Consider the following 25,724-nt stretch of genomic DNA (forward strand, 5'->3'; position numbering starts at 1 on the left):
TTTAACTTATTTTGCAGGTGGTAGGACCTTGTGCAAGGTGCGTCCGGATTGCTACCACCATCTTGCTTGCTAATCCTGCCGTGAAGCAGCAGTACTTGCACTGTTGTGTTTCGGCGTGGAGAGTAAGACAGCCGGTGAAATTACTGGCACTTGAGATATCCTATCTTAGGCCTCTAGGTTGGTTACGCATCTGCAATCCCCCTGGTGTTGCAGGTGTCTATGGGCAGTGGTGATCTCTTACCATCAGGCGACCCATTTGCTCGTTTTCCATCCAGTCGAATAAAAAAAACTACCTAATTTCATCCTAACGTGTATGTGTATCGAATATGTGTAAATAAATGTCTCTCTCTCTCTCTCTCTCAATGTAAGTTGCTTAACTTTTTAATCACCTACTCGTATCAATCACCCACTATTAGTACCCACCTAACATGTACAATGTAATACTTGTGATGTTCCAGCAAAATAAATCATTTCATTTTCATTTCCATTAAGGATAACTCAAAATTAAAATTCTTTCTTTCTTTCTTCTTTTTTCAACCGCGTCTCGAACCGCTAACCTTTACCTATCGACCGTAAAATCTCGTTACTGAGCCACCAGCGTTTCACTTAACGACTGAGGATCCTGAGGGAGCGCCGCACTTTTATCCCACTCTAGTCGGGATGAATACATCAAACGCTCGCTAAATCGTTGCGAAATTCACCCTTAGGGAAGTAAAATCAAATGGTTCGCGGTTCTTTTGTTAATGTAGTATTGCAATCAAAACTGACTTTTCGTGAGATTTGTACACAGTCGAGGAAAATGAATTCGTGCCAGGGTGAAACACTTTATTTAACCTATATATTTTCGTAGGTATCTTAACTATCTAAGATCCGAAAATGTACGCTATTAACATTAACATTTTGTATCTGTATTTTACCACTTACACCAAAACATTGATCACTCAGTTTACATTACCCAACTCTCCAAGCTTCCAAAGAAAACAGTTAAAAGGAATGTCTAGCCCCACATTGGGCGCCAATTTGCGCTGTCACTTAACAGCGCCATCTCTCGTTCAGTAGCGGAATCTCGTGGATCTCGCGACACTCCGTGACCAAACTCCGCAATAAGTGGATGTGTCACGTTTAGCAGTAACAAAATATACTCGACGAATTCGTATTCAGTCGCAGCCGTGAATTCCACTGAATGTATTTTGCGAGGCTGGTAAAAGGCTTTCAGTAAAATCGGAGGTATTTTCGCTACCGAAATTCGATAAAGACGTTCATGTCTGTCGCGATTTGGAACATGTTTCCTTTAATGTAAGTAGTTTTTCATTTGAGACCTGTTTATGATTATAATCAATATTCTTACTCAAAAAATAAACAAATAAACACTTTCATAAGACACTAAAATTTGAATTACTATCTATCAGTCATGAATTAACTGAACTACTTATACATAATAACTCCGAGATAAGCGCTGACCTAAGTACAAGCAGTTGAATCATCATCCCAGCCTAAATACGTCCCACTGCTGGGCACAGGCCTCCTCTCGGAATGACCCATAGTTGGGCCATAGTTCCCACGCGGGCCCAGTGCGGATTGGGAACTTCACACACCATTGAATTGTTTCGCAGGTTGTGCAGGTTTCCTCACGATGTTTTCCTTCACCGTAAAGCTCGTAGTAAATTTTAAATGTAATTTCGCACATGAATTCCGAAAAACTCTGAGGTGCGAGCCGGGGTTTGAAGCCACGATCCTCTGCTTGAGAGGCCATAGATAAAACCAGTCGGCCACCACGGCTTATAAGCAGTTGAATAAATGCATGGAAATGTAATTTTATACAGGATTAATGGTTTATTTATTTCTAACTAAACCGTGAAAGCAGCCCTTAGAATATTTTTTTAAAGTGGTAGAGTCCTAGTACGGTTTTTATTTGTCAATTAACGCTTCAAAAAAGGGCAATTAATCCCGTTTCCGATTTAGTTTAAAACACTTGTAAACACACCAATGAGTTACAAATAATGTGCGTATCAAAAGGTTAGTTAGAAAGCTATTCTTCTTCTTCTTTCTTCAACTTAAGAGTTATACTCTTGTCGGTGGAGTATCTTCCACACATCCCTCCTTTGATCCATCCTCTTGACCTCTTGATACGACGTGGCGCCGACTTTCTCCCTTATCTGATCCATGTAGCTGCGCCTAGGTCGACCTGGAAGCCTTTGAGATGTGGTGCTGGAGGAGAATGAAAGGCATAAGTTGGATGGAAAGGAAGACCAATGAGGAAGTCTTGAGAATGGTTGAAGAACGGAGAACAATCCTGAACACTATAGATGCTAGACGCGGGAATATGATCGGGCATTTGATACGGCACGACGACTTCTTCAAAACAATTTTAGAAAGCTATTAGCGAAACTTAATTAATAACGTATAGGTGCTTCTTCTTACTTGTAACATGTCTTTTTTACCAATTTCTGGAATAGGTTTGAGGTAGGATTGTGTTTTATATTCATAAAGGATCGAATTCAATTTGGATTGGATTCTTCAAATCCACCTCGAAGATAAAGTAGTTAATTCTTGGAAGTAGTATTACACTTTCAAATCTATCCTAAATTTTTACCTTATTATGATGACGGTAGAGTAGTTTTTAGGATTTCAGAATCAAGGAAGATACGAGCTTGGTACAATTATGAAGTTGAAATGGCAATAAGCCAAGTGTAGAAGCTAGTACTAACGTTGACTTATTGGAGTTGTACCTCCACTTAGTTGTTTCTTATTAAAATTTAGTAGTTATATAGGTTCATCACTTTCGTTTTATGAAAATTTAACGATGTAATTTTGTTTTGAAAACATCCTATATGTGACTTCACGTCATAATGACGTCACCCGCACCACAGTTACGCTCCCTACACACCCTTGCAGTCTACACGCGTCAATTTATCTTATGATAATCTGTCATTATACTCTTGACAGAATGGTCGTGGTTGTCGGTTGAGAATCAGTAGTGACCCTCCGATGATGATGATGAAGACTTTCTTGGGAAAATAGTGGCGACCTCTTGCCTTCCACACCACAGTACTAAAGTCCAGATTTGGTAGTTGGCAACAGAAAGCGCTGCTACCCACATTAGGTCCTTTAGTCGCCTTTTACGACATCCATGGGTAGAAATGAGTCTGTCCTATTCTAAAACCGGGCTGGGCACGGACAATGCTATGATATTCGCCCGTTAGTTCATACACAAAACAAACGTATTAAAAAAAAACTGTTCCGCAACACTCAACACGTGTCAATTTCCCGTTGTCAATGTTCTTTATCATCATCATCTTCAGCATAAGTATATGAGTCGATTCACTAATGTTTCGCAACTAGCGCTTGGCAACCTGATTCATTTCGCAACTGTTTAATATTTCTGAAACTGTAAATATTTCAGGATTTTTATAAAACTAACCTAAAAGGGACACGATGGCCCTGAAATAAATGCGAAATGAATCAGGTTGCCAAACGCTAGTTGCGAAATAAACGGATACCATATCAGTCCACTGATGGACATAGTTAGGCCTCACCCAAGGCCACCCGAGCTTGATCTTCAATTGCTTTTCAAATTATCTGGCAGAAGGAATCCTAATTTCCCTCTCGATTTGTAAAATGCTTTATAGTACATCTAGCCCGCTACACATTGGACAGGACATATCTCTGATAGAGAACCTAATCCTAATAAAACTAAAGTATCGCGACTTCACTTCAAAGTTGTGCTTCAACGAAATCAATCCCAAACGAGACGAGATCGCATCCCAGATTTCAGACGAAAAAGCACAAAAGGCTGCCAATGCTCTTATATACAAACCTTTCAAGTATATAGACCTATGTATATGCCCATATATTATCAGCCAGGAGAAGAAAATGACGATTCTTATTCTTAAGAAGCGTCATGCACGCATGCGTGAAAGATAAGCCACGCCTTGGTAAGAAAGGGATGGAGATAATTCTCACGGTTCTATAAAGTTTAATCTGATTCTTCTCGAGATTGATTTCAGATAAATTTCAGGAGTGAAGTCTTAAAGACGAATAAAGCATCTGAAAAAATGGCTTAAATGCTCTCTCTGTACCTGTGATCACTTATGAAACTAAGTATACTTACTTACCTTTGTACTTGTTTCTTTAAGTTTTGCTACGAGACATTGTCAGTGTCTGAAGTTTGCAAGTTCGAACTTGTTTAAGGGTGAGCTTCCATAGGAGCGACGCGGAGACATGAAGAATAGACTAATCATATCAGTTAAAATCCACGACACATTATCACTTATTATAAAAAGGGCGAAACGGTGATTTTGAGTAATTAATAAATGATATATTTTAGAGTTTAGACAACATGGTTCATACAATAAATATATAACTTACACTAACACACATATCGCGAAAGTTGCAGGCAACGGGTGGATAAGAGTTGCGAGTTGTCGTTCGTTGTGGCGTTATGAGGAGGCCTTTGTTTAACAGTGGACGTCATCCGGTTGATGATGATGATGAACATACTACTGTATTATAATACAAAAACAGTCAATTGTGCGTTGGTCTCGCGCACCGAATGTTTCGTACATGTCTAAATATAAGGAATAATTGGATGCTGTTATGCAGTAGTGTGTTACCCTCAATAATTTTGCAATATAATGTGAACCCTTAGAAAATATGTTTTACAGTTGACATTATATTGCAGAATTAATGAGGGTTAACACACTATTGCATAACAATTTGGAACATGAAGCTACCGTGAGACTCACTCATATTAAATGATATTGTAACGGATAACTCACGTCTTAAACCGAGTTTAGCTCGACATGTTTCGGGCTATTTCGTAGCATTTTCTGCGCGAACCGAGCGGTGGCGCGTAGTGTGCGTGTTGCGGCAGCCGCCGAGTCGCGTGCTCCTTAGAAGAAGGGCTACGAAATAGCCCGAAACATGTCGAGCTAAACTCGGTTTAAGACGTGAGTTATCCGTTACAATATCATTTATTGCATAACAGCATCCAATTAGGGAGTTTAAAATAAATATATGATTTATTCATATATTTGTAATTTTTGTAAAAAATACTAAGTATATTTGTTTATTTATTGTGTTTTATGTTATACCTACATAAAGTTTTACATAACAACTATAACTGGGCGGTTTCAGAAAAAGTTGTTGAAATGACTTTTTTTAGATTTCTTACCATCAGGAGACCCACTTGCTCGCTTGCCATACCGTCGAATAAAAAAAAAAAAAAAAAATTTTCCTACTCAGAATCAGGAGCAAGTACGATTTCATTGTAATAGGAGAAAAAAGTGTGCCAAGATTTTTTATTCCCGTACGTTACCGTTTTCATTTGGCGGTAGTGTACCTAATGGTAACAAAAAATTATATGAAAAACCTGGGACACTTTTTTTCTCCTATATTTGAGTATATCTCCTATATCTCCTATATTTTAGTCCAAATCTAAAAAAAAGACATTTTAATATCTTGTTTCTGAAACCGCACAACAATCAAATTTATATTAACAGTGTTTATGACAACACTATACTTATTAAAAAAAACCATGGAAAACTCTTGCAAAGTTAAAAAAAAATGCAAAAAAATCGACTCTGGACAATTCTCATTCCTTTGTTTTCCAGTATTTTATAAAACAAAAAGAAATAATTATGTCCTCAACAAGGTGCCCGACTCTATAGGATAGCTTTTTCAGGAGATTAAAGCAAGTCTGCACAAAATGTTTTGAACTCTGTTTAGTTTCATCAACTCTAGCTTTAGGTACAGTCAAGGAAACTGAATCGCGTTCCAAGGGTGGGACCTTTTCATAATCAATTTCACTATGATTTCTTTGGCAGAGGTATGAAATGTCAAAATGACAGCAGTAGCACAAAGGTTCCATCCTGGCACGCGTACCTACCATTCGCTGTCAAAGAAAAGCTTCAAGCTTCTTCTTAAAGTGCCACTCCATTACTGAAGGTTGGTCGTTAGCTCTGAGAACTCCTCCATGTCTTGAACCATCAAGAACAGCTGCTCCGTACTGCTGATCCCGGTCTACTCCCTTATATTCCGCAGCCATGATTTCTTAAGCCTTTCAGAGCGCCATCTTCCCTGTGCTTTAAAGAAATAAACTAATAAATTTACTGAAACTCAGCTTTTTTTTTCGTCATAAATAGCTCGAATATTTGTTTAATTTTGTTATGCTCCAATAATTTCAAGAGTTGTTATTTGAAGTTATAAAAACGAGCATCATCAGCTCACTCGAGAGTAAAAAAAACAACAACGTAACTTCACACAGCTATTCAAAGCACAGAAAACTCTTGACTTTTCCCGCGCTCCTTCCGCTGCGTTCAGTTTTTCCTCGCAACTTCAATTCATTACGAAACTAAGCAAAGTTGCCGTTTTAATTAAAGATATTCAGTGAAAACCCGCCCCAAAGCCTTAACTCACTGGGTCGTGGTTGGCTTATTTTTTTTCGACACACTCATTCCCGCCTCTGTGACCCTCCCAAACAAACAGCGAAGTACTGCGAAAACAAATTCTAGCCCAACACAAATGAAACCGTATCACTTCCCGCTTAGTTCTGAACTCCTTAGTCGTCATTTTCCACTTGTACCCCTTCGGTTTCACGTAGGGTCTTTCAGTTCATTTCATGAAAGTGGAGACAGGCTTGGGAAACAGTTCCTCAGTTGACCGCGAGCTCTCGCGCGGACACACGTATCGGGAGTAAGGTTTTGCGGGAAGCAGAAATTACGCAAAACTTTTCCGCAAGTGAATTTTTGACGTGAAAGTGCGGGGTTGTGTTCAGTGGTTGAATTGAGTGTTGATGTTATACAGGTAAGTGCTAGACGTTAATTTAGGGTAGTTACGAGTACTGCTAATTAACAGAGGTCAAGGTTAACGTCGATATCTGTCCGTTATCGGAAAAATATTCACATAGTAAAACAACAGCAAACAGTCGAATTCAGTTTACTCCTTTATTTGACAAAAAATTCAAAAGTTCTCGACTCGACATTATCGTAATTTTGGAATCCTAAAAAGTCTATAGATATTTAAAAAAAAAGCAAATAATTTCACTGACACAAAATAGAAAATGTGCCTATCCATGTCTGTAATTTACTGAAATGTAGGAAAATTACAACACCAAGTTTCCTAACTAATTAATAGGTACTTACCCAATAAATTATTTCCTCTGGCCGAATATTAATTGCCAGTGCTACCAGTACCAGTACTGCCAGTGCTAACCTCAAATTTTAATTACATATTTTATCTACTAGTAATGTATAATTAGATACTGAAGTAACGATAAATTTAAAAAACTCATATTAAATATGTAATGTTTAAGAGGGTTTATACCTGCTGAGCTGGCAACGTTGCGTTTTTGTTAGTTTTACTCGATTATTCCATAAAAATTGAATGAAAACTAAAAATGTTCTCTGATAGAACACTTCTTGATATATAAGTTAATGTGTCTACTCCAATAATTATTCGTAATGTTTAAAAACGATTTTTAAAGAAAATGAAAGTCTATAACGAATAATTATTGGAGTAAATACATTAACTTATATATTAAGAAGTGTTCTATCAGACAACATATTTAATTTTCATTCAATTTTTATGGAATAATCGAAAAAACTAACAAAAATGCAACGTTGCCAGCTCAGCAGGTATAAACGCTCTTAAAAGTTATCTGCAATAGTCGAAACCTTGTCCATCAGTACTTCCCCTTTCCTACAACAAACAACATAAGTGCATTACAGTAACTATTAAAACTGAATACACTGGTCAGTCACGTTTTTCTAGCTCAGCACAAATAAGTTTTATTTTGCCAAAGAGTGCTTGTAAGGATTGCCGACCCAGACTCACATTGAACTCATGAAGAGTTTAAATGAAAGTATAGCTGTTGTAAGTCTGTTTGTTTGTTACCTCGTCACGTCTTAACCGCTGAACCGATTTACATGGAATTCGGTACAGTTAGTTTGACTCCTGGGGCCTTCCAAGCCCCTGAAGGGGAGGACTTATGATAGTTATCATCCGGCAAATTGCATAATTCCCGCGGGATAACGATAAACACAATGGTGGTTCAATGGTGTGTGTGAAGTTCCCAATCCGCACTGGGCCCGCGTGGGAACTTTGGCCCAAGCCCTCTTGTTCTAAGAGGAGGCCTGTGCCCAGCCAGCAGTGGGACGTATATAGGCTGGGATGAACGATAAACACATTCTACGCGGACGGAGTTGCGGGAACAGGCTAGTTGATCTATAAAGAGACTACTTATAGTTTCATTAGCTACTTTATAGTTAATAACATAAATATTTCTTATCGACAAAATAAATTGTTAAATATCACCCTGTATTTTCGAAATCTACTAATATTAAATACAAAACACCGAGTTAATTATGTTGTAAGCCGTGGTGGCCTAGTGGTTTGACCTATCGCCTCTCAAGCAGAGGGTCGTGGGTTCGAACCCCGGCTCGCACCTCTGGGTTTTTCGGAATTCATGTGCGGAATTACATTTGAAATTTACCACGAGCTTTGCGGTGAAGGAAAACATCGTGAGGAAACCTGCACAAACCTGCGAAGCGATTCAATGGTGCGTGCGAAGTTCCCAATCCGCACTGGGCCCGCGTGGGAACTATGGCCCAAGCCCTCTTGTTCTGAGAGGAGGCCTGTGCCCAGCAGTGGGACGTATATAGGCTGGGATGATGATGATGATGAGTTAATTATGTTTACAAAATAGGGTTCATTTCTGCTCGTATAATTGCTGAAAGTCATAATGTAATGTTTGCCATAATGCATAGTTATTATTTGTCATAACAAATTTTCTCTAAAGTGATTAATTGTTCAGAATTGTTATATAATATAACGAATTTAACGTATAGAGTTCTGCAGGGTGACCATTTAAAATTTTCTGAAATGTTTACAGTTCGGCGGGAAAAAAATATGACTAACAAAATATGACAAATATTACATTATGACTTTCAAAAATTATGCGACTTTAAATAATTATATTATATTGAAATATCTTCACTTCTTAAAAGAAAATTTATATTAACCTACAAAGCAATGCAGCGGAATTCAATGTATCATTTATTATTCATACAATGTATAAGCCAACTTCAAAGTCGTGAATTCTAACGTACCTATTGTTAACTTACGCTCAGTTAAAAGCTAGTTTTCTTGATGTTTGCTCCGTTTCCTAGTGAAAAGTTAAAGTTTAAAAGAGTAACTCGGAGCGCGGACTTTCAAGAACTTTATAAGTTAATTTTGAAATTGACAAGAGATATTTACTGCGAAGAGTTTAAAAAGAACGACGCTAAAAGTAAAAATGAGCTCGTGGAATAACTAGCTTAATCCCGCGACTGTGCCTTTTTTTTTTTTTAATAATAATAAAATCTTTATTCAATAAGACTAAATTGCACAAGAGAGGAATGAACAATTACAAAGAAAAAGACAACTTAGGTTAAACATAGCACAATTAAATAAGTTGAATCCTGACTTACAAACTAGGCAAGGCCCTTGTGGAAAAATATAAAAAATATTCCATTTCTTATAAAAAACCCTTGCTAGTGGCCTATTTACCATATTTCACGAATGTCCATTGGCTTAGTTTACGCGTTGTCTGTCAGTTACTCGTTCAAATTATCCTTTTACAGATATAAAATAAGCAAATATTTTTCTTCACACATTTCTCGAGCTGCCAAAAGTGAAGGTAACCACAATTGTAAAAATAACAAGATGTAATTTATATAGAATTAAATCGACAAAATATTTAATCAACCTCAATTATCATCTTGAAAGTTAAATTAATAATACAACAAGATACTAACAGATGCAGAATATCCCTCATTGAGTTTCTTGTCGAATTCTCCTCATCATCATCAAAGATTTTTCCAACCAACCAGTCTAGTGCCGTTGGGTACATACCCTACGGCACTAGACTGGTTAGTTGGAACAAAACGCGCGGCGCATCAATCATCAATAAAATAAAGACTTGGCTTAAAGGTCTCGTTACCAAGCCACAATCTCCAAAAAAAAAAAAAAATACTTTGACACAACCCCTGTCACGGACGTCAACAAACTATAGTGGAAGGTTCACAAATCCGCGCTGTGAACAAATTTTGTGCGCCGTCTTGATGTAAGGAACATGCATATGAGTACGAGTATACATAATTAGATGTCGATGGGTTTTTCCGAACGTGGTAGATTTTTGTGACATTCATAAAGTGTTGGTTGTGGCTTAAATTTTTTTTTTTTTTTTACTTTGACTTTGATGCGTAGAGATTTTTTTTTTTACATAAAACTGACCGTGGTTGACGTGAATTCTATTCCTTAGCAGTAGCATACAAGGCACCTAAGTAATAGGCGGCCTTATTACTTCAGAGCGATCTTTTCCAAGTAACCTTTTACAACAGAAATAATATATAGATTTAAGCAGGTGGTGCAATTTACAGCTAGCAAATGATATCTTAAAAGTTTGATTTTCTCATTGTTTCAAGGGGTAGGAGACCTGAGTATTTGACATTACCTACAGACAGCCAGCAACGTGATCCTGTAAGGGTTCCATTTTTAGGTTAGGTTAGAAGGATTATGGTAATACTGTTTATTGCATGAAAAGTCATGAGTTAAACAATTTAGGTAACTACTTAATTTGATCTCATTAGAATTTAGCGATTAATAATCAGCAAAATGATGCCAAGAGCAACATTAATTACGATTAAATAATCAGTATTCCGTTTTTGTACGAGTAATTATTATAATTGTTATGTGCAGATTTTAGATTCTATACTTATGTATAAAATAACTTTGAAATAAACTGATTGTAATTTGATGTACTGTGCCGTGAGGCGCTAGTGTTAGAATAATGCCCCCCCCCCTCATGTGGGTGCCGTAGAAACCGGCAGAAGGTAATACTAGAAGATAGTTACTCGTAGCGGCGTCTTTTGCAACCCTACATTCTATACTGCGCTCGCCAACCCGCTTGCCAAGCTTGCCCCTCATGTGGGGGAGGCATATGTCCAACAGTGGACGTCCTATGGCTGATATGATGATGATGACTTAACTTCACTCTCACAATAAACGTAATCATTTTCTATAACACCGACTTATAAAACTAATCGCATATCAGAGGCCATATTGGCTAACGTTTCTGACGCTCGCGATCGCAATGAAATGACAGATTTCGCATACAAAACCGGCCAAGAGCGTGTCGGACACGCCCAAAATAGGGTTCTGTAGCCATTACGAAAAAAATAAGTAATATTTTTCTAAGGATTTCGTATTTTATACGGAATCTTCCAAGTTTAGGTATATTTTATACCTTAGGCTGCTATTTACTCATAAACTACTAATAATTCTCAAGCAAACTTAGCCATTATAGTTTTCCTTGAAAGTTTGATATACTTACTACCATGCTGAATTTTTTCAAATTTTTCCACCCACCGGTTTAGATTTTGGAGGGGGGACGCTCGATTTTAATAAAAATTTGCACTTCAAAGTTGAATATTTCGCAAACAAAGCACTGAATCGAAAAACCGTCTTAGCAAACCCCTATCAAAGACCTATCCAACGATACCCCACACTATAGGGTTGGATAAGAAAACAAAATCACCCCCATTTTACGTCTATGGGAGGTTTTTTTTTTAATTTTTTATTCTACCATTTTGTCGGCATAGTTTACCTATATATCCATGCAAAATTACAGCTTTCTAGCATTGATAGTCCCTGAGCAAAGCCGCGGACGGACAGACAGACAGAGATGGCGAAACTATAAGGGTTCCGTTTTTGCCTTTTTGGCTCCGGAACCCTTTGATTGCGAATTTGAATTTGATTGCGATCGCGACTGCAGAAACGTGAGGCAATACGACCTCTGGATTGTGATAGTTAGGCCGCTTGTAGACGTCCGTTATTTTCACCGGACACCGGACCGTTTTTTTGCCGTGTATGTGTGTGTATATATGGCTAACAATGAATGTGTGTACATGCACCGGACACTTGTCCGGCGACTAAATTGTCCGGTGCATATACACACATTCTTTGTAAGCCATACAACACCGCAAGTCCGGAAAAAAACGGCCCGTGTCCGGTAAACGTCTACAATTTGATTCTCTTGCTGACAATCAATTTGCATGCAGCTAGAGAGCCTTTAAAATTATAATTGGTATCAATTTTATTTCCCAGATTACTTTTGAAAGCGAGGAATGTCATTTTTTTACAAACAGTATGATATTCAATCAATAACAAAATGTAAAATGGCATCAGTGCCAGTCATGGTTGTCAAAACAAAACTTTGCTTCCATCTTTCCACATTCAAGTTTTTGATGAGGTTTTATTTTCGCAAATAACGCAACGGCCGCCAACAGATAATTTTATTAACAACCAGGGCCCAATTGCATAATAAAGTACAAGCTAATAGTATTAGTGAATTTCAATACAAAATCGCTAATAATATTAGCTTGTACTTTGTTATGCAATCGGGCCCTGGTATAGAAAAAACATCACGCAGCGCGAACGCGAATTAAACAGATCAGTAATTAGTGTTTGTAATTAATTTATCAATAAATAGTGTGTATCGCTAAAAAAACCTTCCAAACGATAGTTGTACTCGTAGAGTTCGCAAAATGAACAGAATTGTGTGCGGAATATCTTTGATAATTGGTTGTTTTGGGCAGCAGAGTATTGTTCCCAATCCTCCGAATCTTAATGATCCTGCAGCTGTAACGCTGCCACAGAATGGAATATCCAATTTACCTGCACCAGTAAATGGTGTGCCTGGATTACCACAGACACCAAATGGAATACCCAATGCTCTATCGTCACCTGCAATACCTGTTACAACCGGTAAGAATATTCAATTCTACACATTTTCCATTTTATCTCTACAGCAAAGAACACAAATCCTATAGAAAGAGGAGTTAAGTAAGGAGACCCGCTATGGCGCAAGCTTTTCACCAGCACACTCGAAGAGGTCTTTCGGAAGCTAGCGCCCAGCTGGGAGAATAGGGGGCTGGGCATCAGCGAGCCATGGAGCGCAGCACGTTAAGTTTAGAACTCGTGGAACGGATCCGGAACACCACCTTGCGCTCCATGACTCAAATCACTGATGTAGTTTGAACAGCGTCTAAGTGGAAATGTGACTGTGCTGGTCTGGTTGCCGCATGCCAGACGAGACGTGGGTCGAGATAGCCACCGAGTGGACGCCTACTAACTATACTAAAACTAATACGATACTTACACCAAATGGTGACCCTGCAGATCTAGAACGCTAAAGCGGAATGAACTGGACTACTTCTTAAAGGACTGGCCCTTGTATGCAGTAGACAGAGAGCAGTGGAAGTATCCGAGGGAAATCTTTGCTTAGTAGTGGGACAGAATAGGCTAACAATAATAATCTCTAAAGCATAATAAGGTCTACAGCAACCGATGATACCTACCATAATGGGCGTCGATGGCTGAGGTGAAGAATGTTCCCTTATAGTTAAGGGAAATAAAAACGAATAAGGACTGTGGCATTAATAGCTTCATGGATCCGAATGTGGTAGCAACGTTAGAAGTTTATGCTCTGAAATACATTTCTAAAGTCCAGCCCTTCAATATCGCATGCAATATTGTTTTTAATTTTTAGCCCCCGAAGTATTTGAACGTCCCTGTCGTCCGAGTGACCTGGCTTGCATTCGGCGTTATTTCCTACATAATAGCAAGTGCAAACCGGCTCCAGGCAGATTTCCTGATCGTCTCCTCAGACCCATGGCCCACAGATTCTACGCAAGTGTCAATATCACGGAAACCAACGTAAATCTCATATATACGGGCCTAAACAATGCAATATTACGTGAATTCTAGTAAGTTGCTAAATTATAGTATTGTAGTATTTTAAGATATTTTTCTCTGATTGTCTGAACAAGACTCTAACCGTCAATTTTTTTATATAAGAGGGGAAACAAGCATACGGGGCACCTGATGGGAAGCAATCACCGCCGCCCATGGACACCGCTATGTTTTAATTAATTTTAATTTTCTGCATATTTAACCGCACATGCATGGTCAAGGTTTAAAATAAATGTAACTGGATTAGAAGTGTTTTAACGCTTCTTCACCCAAGTTAAAGCTGGAATATTTCATCAGGTGATTAATTATTTTGACTGAAACTCTTGTAAGGGTAAAGAGACGAGCGTAATGTTTTGATTTGTGAGTCGCGTATTTTTAGTTTCATACGAAAAACCTATTTTATAACTCATTTTGTGCCACTTTTGTATCAAATCAAATGCAGCAGAAATAACTTGACCGAAAATAGCGACTCACAACTCAAAAAAATGCGCTTCTCTGGTCTCACCCTTAATGTTTTTCATCACACTCTTTTTAAGAAGAATAATATTAATGTGGCGTCCTCCTCGTTATACAAGGGATTTACTAGTATATAATATTATTATTTTAATATTTCTTTTTCAGTATTAACAGAGACACGGACAAGCTCGTCATAGGTGTAGAATTTCGAAATTATACGGCTTTTAGCAACAATACCTTTTTTACATACTACAGAAGAGGCAGGGAGCCTATAATCACACATGGCTTTGCCGGCATTACATTCAGTAAGCATTTTGTTTAAAGATAATAAAATACGTCTTAAATGGTTTTGGTTAGAAGTACGTTGCAGAAGCAATAAATAGAAATTATGATAGAACTCGTCAAACTTTCATCGAGTTCCAACAGTTTGCTGTTAAACGCGTTAAGAACGTAGCCATAATATTTTTCCAATTTCAATTAAGTACGTAGATAACATTTGAAATTTCGACGATTAAGTATCAAAAGGTATTTAGAAATCAGAAGCACTAACCGATTAAATCTATTCTGAGGTACAAATAAGTATTTTTGTGACAGAAAGATAGAAAACATTATTCGTGATATTACTTACAAAAAAAAAATATGTACCTACCACGGTCACGAAATGGTCCCAAATCAGCTCAATGCCCTTGTGGGCACAAGGGCCTACAAAGACGGCGCTGTGTGTATCTGTATGTATGTAAATAGAAGTATTATTAGTATTTTCTGTGGAATCTTCTACTAATCAGAGACCACGTGGAGGAAAATTAAGTTTAATGTTAATTTATGTGAAGGGTGATGCCAGACGATCGTAATTTTTTGAAATGAGTTGTGAGTCGCGTATTTTTTGTCACGTAATTTTGGTTTCATACCATGTGTACAACCAAGAGCGTCGCCAGCCGATGGCCCAAGGGGGAAGGGGGGAAAGTTGATATGGACAATGAGAACAGTATTATGAATTATAGGTATTTATTGGAATTGGTGAATTCATTCGAGTTTCGGTTTTGATTTACGGGAATGATCGATCAAGCAAGTCAAGTCAAAAACTTAGGACTTCGAGACTTCTAAACTCCTGCCTAGCGGTGGTGCAGGGGTTATAGCACGCAGCACGGATTGCAGAGGACCTGGGTTTGATAAAAAGTAACAAGTAACAGTAAAAGTAACGAGTTTGGAGTTGAAATAAAAAATACAAAAATACTCCAAAAACCAATCATAGCTTTTTTAGAATCTCTAGGGGGGGGGGGGGGGCAGCTGCCCCTCCCACCTCCCCCTGGCGGACGCTCTTGTGTACAACTCATTTTGAGTCGCCGTGAGGCACAAACTGGATATTTGTATAACATTGAATGCAGCATAAACTACGCGACCGACAATACGCGACTCACAATTTAAAACGTTACGTTCGACTAGCTTCACCCTAAATTTCATACAAATTAAGGGTCGGTGTACTTGACGGTGATCATCCCACAAGTGGAAAATCTTCGGCTGGACAAGTCCGATGCGTTTGCGTTCAGCAATGACCTACCCATCGTCAACCTTGAACCTACTTTGGGACAGAGTTCAGGTTTGTTAAGTAGAAATAGAAATAAATTTCCAAACTAGTTCCAAACAATTAACTCTTTTTCACCACTCATTGATAAGTTTTATGAATCCGTCTTCGTTTCTTACGTCTGAATAAACAGATTATCAGTCACATAAAATTTTACAATGAGTGGTAAAAAAAAAGTTTAATTGTTTGAATTTATAGCTAACCTACAAGTTAGCTATAAGATAATAACAGGTACTTTAGAGTTATAAAAGTTTGAAATAAAAAGTACAATTAAAATTTGGAAAAACCCGCCACCGTTAAAAAGTTATTCGTTCATTGAAAGACATAATTATTTGTTATAAAAATCTACCGATCAAAAGTAAGTAACAAAAAATTAAAATATATTTTGTAATATTAATACCCACCCGCCGCCTACTTATTGCTTACCTCGTAATGTTCTCTCCGTGTACCTGTTGTCTGTATTGCTTACTATTTCTGGTGTACAATAAAGAGTCATTGTATCGTATTGTATTCATAAAAAGAGTAAGTCGTGGTGGAGGTTAATTTAATCCTTTTTTTTTATTTGATGCCCAAGACGACTACTCTATTTATGAAAGCGACATAGAATAATATAAGGCAAAGAACTCTATAAATACATTTTGTTTCGTTTCTTTAGATCCATCGGTTCCGGTGGCATTTGCTGCTTTTGCTGCGAACCTTCCACTGGATGTCACTGAATTCTTTCTCGTTGAGAGCTCTTACTTGGCGGGAATCTATATTCAATATATAATCTGTGACTTTGGATTACAAGTAATTTAACCATTGCTGTTGTTTAATTTTATCGCTTGGTAACCTGGGTGACTCTTGAGATAAGAGATCAGGATTTCAATAATAGTTATATTGTTCTTGAGTCTTTAGGCCGCCCTAAACGAATATACTTAGCTTGGTAGTTAGTTATAGAGGGAGTAGTATTTACTAGAACTGTGCAACCGTTCTCCATGCTATCAGATGTCAGATGTGGTGTCTAACATCTCTTGAACGGATGTGTTGCTCTCAACATGAGCTCTGGTTGATTTAGAAACGCGTCAGTTTAGTGTGGTCTTGGTGATAGACGGGTTTGTGTCATTTGTGTGTGTTCTCACAGTGGTGGATGAACTGCGTGTACACACATTTCTTGCATAAACTTAGCTATCATAAGTTCGCGGGTGAGCAAAGTAATGGTTTCAGTTTATTGATATGGACCTCCGCAAAGTAACGCAACGCCTAAATCAAATAAATTATTTTCTTATTGGTTGTGCTGTAAATATTCCAAGTTTCTAGGGCAACCGGAAAAACCTTTTAGGTTTTAGGGGTTAGAGCTGGTTCCCGCATTTTGGATGTCGGGCCCAGATTTTAATCGAATGTTCCACTGGCAGAACATTTTATATAAGGCTATTCACATTTGCCCGACACGATTTTCTATAGAAATGACTGACATCCGACACGAAACGGATCCGACACCCGACAAGTAGGAACGCAATTACAGCAATTTGTATTGAAACGGCCTTTTTAATGCCTTTTGATAGTATTGACTTAGAAGTTTGATTTTTTTTACTGCTTAATAGTTTATTACCTGCAGACACAGAATAAGTACCTAATAGCTGCAGATTAAAAATAATTAATTCAGTTTATTATATGAAAACCTTAAATAGACAAAAATAAATTGTGCCAAGACCAACTCAAGTACAATTAAATAACCAATATTTCGTTTCTTTTGTACGAGTATACCAGTCATTATTATAATTATTAAGTACCTATGTATATTACATAGGTACTTATTAAGATATCATTAATAATAGATATCATTTAATAATATTGTAAATCTGTTTAAAAAAAAATATACCTCGTCGAGTTTCTTGTCGGATTCTTCACAACTGAGGTTTTTCCGAAACGGTGGTAGATTTTTTTGACATTCATAAGTGCTTGTTATATAGCCTAAATTGAATAAAGATATTTTGACTTTGACTTTGTAATAAAATAACCTTGAAATATACGGATTGTTATTTGATATATGGTTTGGTATATGGATACTAGTAGGTACTTCACTCTCACATTTAAACAACAATTTTCCATAACATTTACACAGATCTCATAATTTCGATTGTTATAAGCGCTTATTACACTATCCGAATCCCTTAATGACTCCTTTCAAATCTTATCGACTCCGGAGTTACTAACTCCGACCAAGCCAAGCCGGATCAAGTCGAGCGGCTCGTGCGTGAACGCCGTCACACTCATTCGCTCCGCTTTCGCTCTCGGATCGGATCGGATCTTATCATGTTTGGTCGGGAGGTGAGTGAGCCGGTACCTACGTCGGTACTCGGACTACTCGCTCGGTTATATTGGTAAGAAATGAGATGGAAATACAACACAATATAATATGACCGAAGCGAATGACGCTTAATTTCACGAAATATTAAGCAAAAATTGCTGCAAAAAATAGCTCTTATGGCACAGAATTTAAATCATAATATTGTTTGGACAGATTCAAAAGAGTCATTATGACGAATCTATACTTCAGAACCTCGGTACCTAACCGATGCGGACGGAGTCGGATCGGAATCACTAGGCAGGCAGGCTTGCTACAAAACAAATCATCGCTCGCTCGCTATAAAGCCAGCACGTATGTATGTATGCATTTAATTAGAAAATCTAAACACACACTGCCATTTTAACACTGTTTTCAAGCTTCAAAGAATCAAACATAAAACTAGTCCTTAAAGTAGCTCATAGTTCTTTAAAAAATACACAATTTAGAATTTCCCAATATCAAAAGGACGAAACGAATCGGTACTTCAGGTCAGTACCTTGACCTTGGTACCGTACCGACCGAACCGAGCCGGACCGGATCGGCCGGATCGGCCATAGATAAACCTAATAATCGCTCGAAAGACCCGGAGTCAATAAAGGAGTCGGATTCAATAAGCGGATTTGCACTTTCTTTTTGAACATTTTCTTATCCATTAATATGGAACTTTATTATTTAATGTCAAATGTCAAAATGAAAATGCACAACTGTACGATGGGTACTGAAGCCAATTGAAAGAGCACGATAAATCTGGGGGGATAAGTCGAGTAAAACAAAACGAAAGGCACGGCCATACCATATACGAACTTTTCCGTTCAAATACGATGGAAAGCCATTGTGTACTATATTTGTAGATGTTTATTTAATTAGCATACAATTAAGGGTCGGTGTAGTTGACGGTGACCATCCCCCAAGTGGAAAACCTTCGGCTGGACAAGTCCGATTCGTTTGTCTTCAGCAACGACCTTCTACCCATCGTCACACTTGCACCTTCTTTGGGAGAGACCTCAGGTTTGTTAAGTAGAAATAGAAATATAATATTTTATTTATATTAAAATGCAAAGGAAAACATCGTGAGGAAACCTGCACAAACCTGCGAAGCAATTCAATGGTGCGTGTGAAGTTCCCAATCCGCACTGGGCCCGCGTGGGAACTACGGCCCAAGCCCTCTTGTTCTGAGAGGAGGCCTGTGCCCGGCAGTGGGACGTATATAGGCTGGGATGATGATGATGATGATTAAAATGCAAACTGAAATTAGCGTAAACAAACGCACTGACAAACGCTTCGGCTGTACTACGGTTAAACCGGCGCGGTTTTAACCGCGTCTCTTTATAAAGAAAATTTTTAACAAAAAAGTAAAACCGACTCCAAAAAAATAAAAAAATAACAAAAATGGAACCGACTACAAAACCCTTGAAAATATTTTTCTAGGTAAGTAGGTACGTACCTACTAGCTCGAAGTCGGTGACTCAGCACGAGCCAGCAGGAGTGGGACAATTCACAATAGTCGTCTACCTCACCTACATACTATGGGTTTCAATCCCTCCTGCTGGGGCGTGCTGAGTCACCGACTTCGAGCTAGTACGTACCTACTTACCTAGAAAAATATTTTCAAGGGTTTTGTAGTCGGTTCCATTTTTGTTATTTTTTTATTTTTTTGGAGTCGGTTTTACTTTTTTGTTAAAAAATTTCTTTATTTCTCACTTTTTAGTGATTCGTAGCCAAAGAACATCTCACAACGATTCCATTAAGCCCAAACGCGACTTAGTTACGTTGTTTTATAACAGAGTTCCGTTGCCTACCTTCTGGCTTCAGCATCAGATCAGTTCGAAAGAATCATTAACTTAAAGCTTCTTCTTAGTCGCTTATCTAGGGTAAGTATATTAATCATGATAATTTAAATTTAACCCGTGAAATACTTGTTATTGATAGTAGTAGTTCCGTTGGTCAAATCTGGTCTTCATCATCAGTTCCACTTCACCAAATTATGATTTGCAAGAGCAAATGCAGGAGTTACTGCTAAATATATCCAAATTACCATAGGTGTTCCTACAATATTTGAAGAGTTCCCTCGATTTCCTTAAGATCTGATCATCAGATCCTAATTTGCTGCTTATGGGACTTAATTGAAAGCATTCCCAGACGAACTCAAAAAAAAATTTTCAAATCGGTTCATAAATGACGGAGTTCTGAGGTAACAAACATTAAAAAAAAAAATACAACCGAATTGATAACCTCCTCCTTTTTTTTGAAGTCGGTTAAAAATGAAGTAACTTAAAAACGCCGGTGCGGCCGTTTGCATTAGTTTAGGTACTTGATTCACAAAGTCACGCGGTTAAAAACCGCGGCGGTTTAGCCGTTAGTGCGGCGTGCGGCTTAGGCCTAAAAGACAATTATACTGAAGACCATTGTTTTGCGTTCTATTGAGCTAATAAATACCCCTTAACAGTTTTTCAAAGTACACACACCGACTTATTACAGATTTATTATAATGTTCGTTTCTTACGTCTCAATAAACAGAGACGGCATCTTATTTATCCGTCACATAAAATTAAATAAAAAAAACTTTAAAATGAAAAGCAAAATTATAATTTTTGAAATAGCCCCCGACGGTAAAAAAGTGATTCTTAATCGGAAAAGAGTTCAATATTCTTTTATATAGTCCTCTGACTAAAAGGGGGTAATTATCAAATCAAATAAAGAAATAAATATGTTTTACAATGTTAATAAAAAGGGTAAGTCGTCATGACTAATAATAATTTTATCGCCACGTCCACTCTATTTTTAGAAGCGATATAGGACAATCCGAGACAAAGAATTCTACAGTGTGTGGCTCGGAACCGGGGAGATTATTACAAACAGAGGCTCTATAGGTCACCGGTAATTGGATCATTATGGTTCCACTTAATTAAAATCAAAACTTAACTTTTGGTTTTTTCTTAGAAACTTGATCGTAAATTCAATGTACGCCATCTAACCCAACTGAAGTTGCCTATCACGCTATAAATACCAATCATTTTGCTTTACATTGCTTCTTAGAATAGACGTTAAAGTGTAATAAAAACAAAAAATAAACTAATTGTTTTTAAAAATTGCTGAACTAGCTGTTGTTCAGTTTGACCAGTACGATCTATGATTTAATTATTTGCTTGTGTTACAGGCCACACCCGGTATAGTCACCTTTTGTTATTACATATTTCTTTCACATCCATCGGTTCCGGTAGCATTTGCTGCTTTCGCTGCGAACCTGCCACTGGATGTCACTGAATACCTTTTTAATGGGAGCTCTTACTTGGCGGGTATTTTTATTCAACACATCATCTGTGACTTCGGATTAAACGTTATGTACCTAATCATAGTTGTTGTTTAATTTTTCACTCTGTCATTTCGGTGATTCTTGAGATAAATATACAATTGTGAAATGAGAGCCAAGTTCAATGTTAAGAATTGCCGTAAATAAATTATTTAAATTTAATATTATTAAAGCCTTTCACCCTTGAGAAAGGTATTTAGAAAAGATTGAAACTAGTCGGACCGTTCTTAGCTTATAATCTCACGATTAAAACATTTTTTTAATTTTTATTTAAAACTCCTTGAGGTTATTTTGCAAAAGTTGAAATTTTCTGTCTTTTTTTATTGAATAATTTATATTAATAGTGCGTCAGGCAGTTGTTTTAATTTTTTTTATAAAGTGCACGAAGAATCGCGATGTTAGCAAAATAATTACAAATTATATCGACGTTCTACTTACATTAATTCATATAATCTAGATACTCGGTAGCGTGTCGAGCCAAGTTGAAATAAAAAGGTCAGTTTGAAAATAATACACGAAGCATCGGGAGCTATTTTTGACCTCAAAATCCATTAAACATACACACACGAAACTTGGCCTATATATTAAAATTCCCTTAATTTACTAGATTCCCAAATTTCATAAACAACAACTTTTAAGTGCTTACAAACCCCAAAAGTCTTAAAAGTCTACGTTTATACGTTCGCTTCAAAATTTGGAAGTATAGCGAAATTACGTTAATCTTTAACTTTTTATTAATATTTTAGATGCTTAAAAAGTTATGAATTCATTATTTATATTTAACAGTGTAATAAAACAAGCCTTTTTTCTTTTATTTGTTATTTTTTAATATATTATTGAAATTTTAAATTATACTTATTAATGGCTCAATAGATCCGAATTTTATTTTGATTTTTAGATGTAAAATTAAAATGGATGGTCTAATTTAAAAATCTAAGGTCACTTTCTTAACAAAGATAGTATGAAAAAAGGGCGAAAGTATTGTGCAGTGTCAGGGAGGCCGGCGTGACCTTGTCCAGTTGTATGCAGAAAATAATTGGCAGCTATTTCCAACATGACGTCGAAAAATCATATACTTATCCTAAGTTATTTGGATGTTTTCTCACGATTATTTACACAACATCAAAGTCAACAATCACGTATATTCTTAACATGGAACTTGCTCCTATTTTCACATTATTGTTTTGATGAATGTAATACATACATACTTACAAATAACGCAACGGCCGTCAGCAGATAACTAACAATTAAGCATGAATAGAAATAACATCACGCAGAGCGAACACTAAATTAAGCAGATTAATACTAAGTATTTGTAATTAAACCATCAATAAATAGCGTGCATCACTATAGATTCCAGCCAAACAACAGTTATAAAGCTTGCAAAATGTACCGAATTGTGTTGGGAATATCTTTAATAATCGGTTGTTTTGGGCAGCAGGGAATTGTTCCCACACTTCCGAATCTTAATGGTCCTGCAGATGTAACACAGAATGGAATACCTAATTTACCTGCACCGGTAAATGGTGTGCCTGGAATACCACAGCCACCAAATGGAATACCTAATTTACCTGTACCAGTAAATAGTGTACCTGGATTACCACAGTTACCAAATGGAATACCCAATTTACCGTCGTCACCTGCAATACCTATTACAACCGGTAATACCTACTCAAAAAAACTTGGAATTTTGTACCAGTTTGAAATCGGTGCTGTAACGAATGGGGCCCTATACGCAGCAGTGCACAGTGTGTATGAGTGGTAGAGAGGGAGAGGAGAGGGGAAACCCCGCCTCTCTCTCTTTCTCCTTTTAATGGAGAGGATTTTCCTTTATTATAATATAAGATAATAATACATTATGTTAAAGGAAAATATTAATTAAATTGGCCATAATAAGTTGTGATCATCTAACAGTTAGGATCCTACGTTGTGTACTTTTTTGTTTTAGTAATCCCAATGATCTTTTATGTGGTATGTCTGCAATAAGCAAGATATCTATCAGGGCGCAATAAATGTGTCTAATTTAAGTTATTTAAAGCTAGAGATACTTGGAATTCAATACATATAACTAGTATAGTGTGAAAATAGAGTGTAATATGGAAAATAGAGTGTAATATGGGTGAGTAAGTAAGTAGAGTGTGTAAAGGGGCGGGAAAGGATAAGAGTTGACTGAAAGAAATTAACGGGCCTCCACGGAGGCCCGGGGGACCACCTTCCTAGCCCCCTGTCCCCTCCTTACACTCGCCTGCGATTGGTAAAATAACCCGGAGGATTTACAGTTACAGCACTAACAGCGGTGCTAAAGTCAACTCAAAAGAGGACAGGTTAGATGGAATGAGTAAACCCAATTCCATAAATAGTAAAAAGGTGGAAGGAAACACATCCAATCCAACCAATGCTTGATTCATATGTTGCATATCTGTGCAATATACACAGTTTTAGTTGTGTAACCACTGGGATGTCTAAAAAGATCAAAACCAGAGAATTACAAAGTTTTGTGATAATGCCAAGCTGTAAACAGACATGACAAGTGTATGGTTTTGCCCAGAACAGTCGGGGGGTTGAGACGGCAAGCCACTTTTCACTGAGCATCTCCGCTTACTAATGTAAGTATCAACAATGACACAGCTACTTTGGAATGCGGCCCGCAACCATCCCAGTCGCCCTGAACAAGAAGTAAGATTGTGGTGATATAATAACATATCAACCCTGAAGTAAGTGTCCACACTCAAACAATATGGAGCCATAAGGAAGACAAATCTTTTCATCAAGCATCTCCGCTTACCAATGTAAGTATCAACAATGTCATGACTACTTTGAAATGCAACCCACAGCCAACCCAATTATTCAAAGTGAGGAAATTAGATATAAGTTGTGGATGACATGACACCATACCACCACAGATTTGTATAGTGTGCTGTGAATATCCGTGTATACATACACAGTACACAAACACATGAATAAGCATTTTAGTAAAATTGGATGTAGAGTTCAGCTACAATGCTTGAACACATAAAAAAAAGTTTAATATCATTATGAATCAGGTTACTCACAAGGAGCGGTAGGGTTATGATAGACAAAAGGAATTGCCATGAGATAAATGATAAGCATTGCATTTGCATAAGACTCATTTACTCAGATAACCAGTACCTTACCTGGAGCTTCCCCAATTTCACAAAGCAAGTAGTCATAGATCATAGGTGTACATATTAGTCCAATAAATGGTCATAATATGGTTGAAACACAAGAGGACAGATCTCACCTTGTCATAACAGGGAATCCAGATCCAATCTGAGATTCACTGACATCACAAAGCAAGCTTTTAAGTTAAGAGCTATTACGCTATTGGGGGTCCCAGAGGGAGGCCCAATCAAGCACCATCTCTTAGTGATGACTTCAGCTTAGAGCTTGAAAATGTTAAATTACACAGGTTTTACTGATGGCCGGTCAGCCTAACTCAGCTCAAGTGTAATAAACCATTATTCATTCTCCAATCTGCCTTCACTAATAGACTACAAATACGGGTGAAATAGCCGGTGACAAACAATCACTAGGATTATCGTTCACAAGCCTTCCACCTAATCAGTAAGAACCCGACACGCCCAAAGTAAGCTATTAGAGCCAACCTCGAACATGACGAAATTCAGACTCTAGTTGGGCCAGGTAATAGCCCAATGGAGCCCTAAAATAAAACACTGATGAGTTATGATCGCTTACTGGACAATAAGCACCCAGATACGACTATGGATTCTAATTATTATGAAATTAAGGCAGCTCCGCATTACCTCATCTCTGTAACCCAATACTGCGCAACATTAGTCTACAGAGACTACAGTTCTCACAATTACCTCACTCTGAAAGTTCATAGAATGCTGTATAAGCCGATTCTAATCCATTCAGAGCTACACAACAAATAACTAACAAGTTACAGTGTGAAGTGAGTGTAGGTATATGGTGTGATATAATGCATAGATACCAAATAATATAAGAAACTATAGTGCAAAACATGTCATAGGACACAAAATAATTGTCTGAATGGGTTATGTCTTCCTCGAGGCAAATAATTCTTAGCTCAGTTAGGTCTATCAATGTTAGACTTGTGAGAGATGTAGATAGTAATTCTCGTGATAGACACTATCCCATCCATACAATGACGCAAAGTTATGACCAGAAAACGCATTCGCAGTGCATTCCCACATATAAAGCACACAAAAGGTAAGATTAAACACATGGTCCCTAGGTTTCCTAAAAGATTT

The 25,724-nt window shown here is 37.4% G+C and overlaps 1 protein-coding gene across 2 annotated transcripts in view; it reads left to right on the forward strand.

The window, feature by feature from the left end:
* The first annotated feature begins 6,669 nt into the window (after window positions 1–6,669).
* LOC141435443 (carbonic anhydrase-related protein 10-like) overlaps window positions 6,670–25,724 on the forward strand; it is a 96,481-nt gene continuing 77,426 nt past the window's right edge. For both annotated transcript variants that reach the window (XM_074098124.1, XM_074098125.1), the window contains exon 1: window positions 6,670–6,804. The gene's annotated coding sequence lies outside the window, so the exon portion shown is untranslated. The remainder of the gene's footprint in view (window positions 6,805–25,724) is intronic.

The sequence above is a fragment of the Choristoneura fumiferana genome, chromosome 15 (assembly GCF_025370935.1).
Source record: "Choristoneura fumiferana chromosome 15, NRCan_CFum_1, whole genome shotgun sequence".
NCBI classification, from domain to species: Eukaryota; Metazoa; Arthropoda; class Insecta; order Lepidoptera; family Tortricidae; genus Choristoneura; species Choristoneura fumiferana.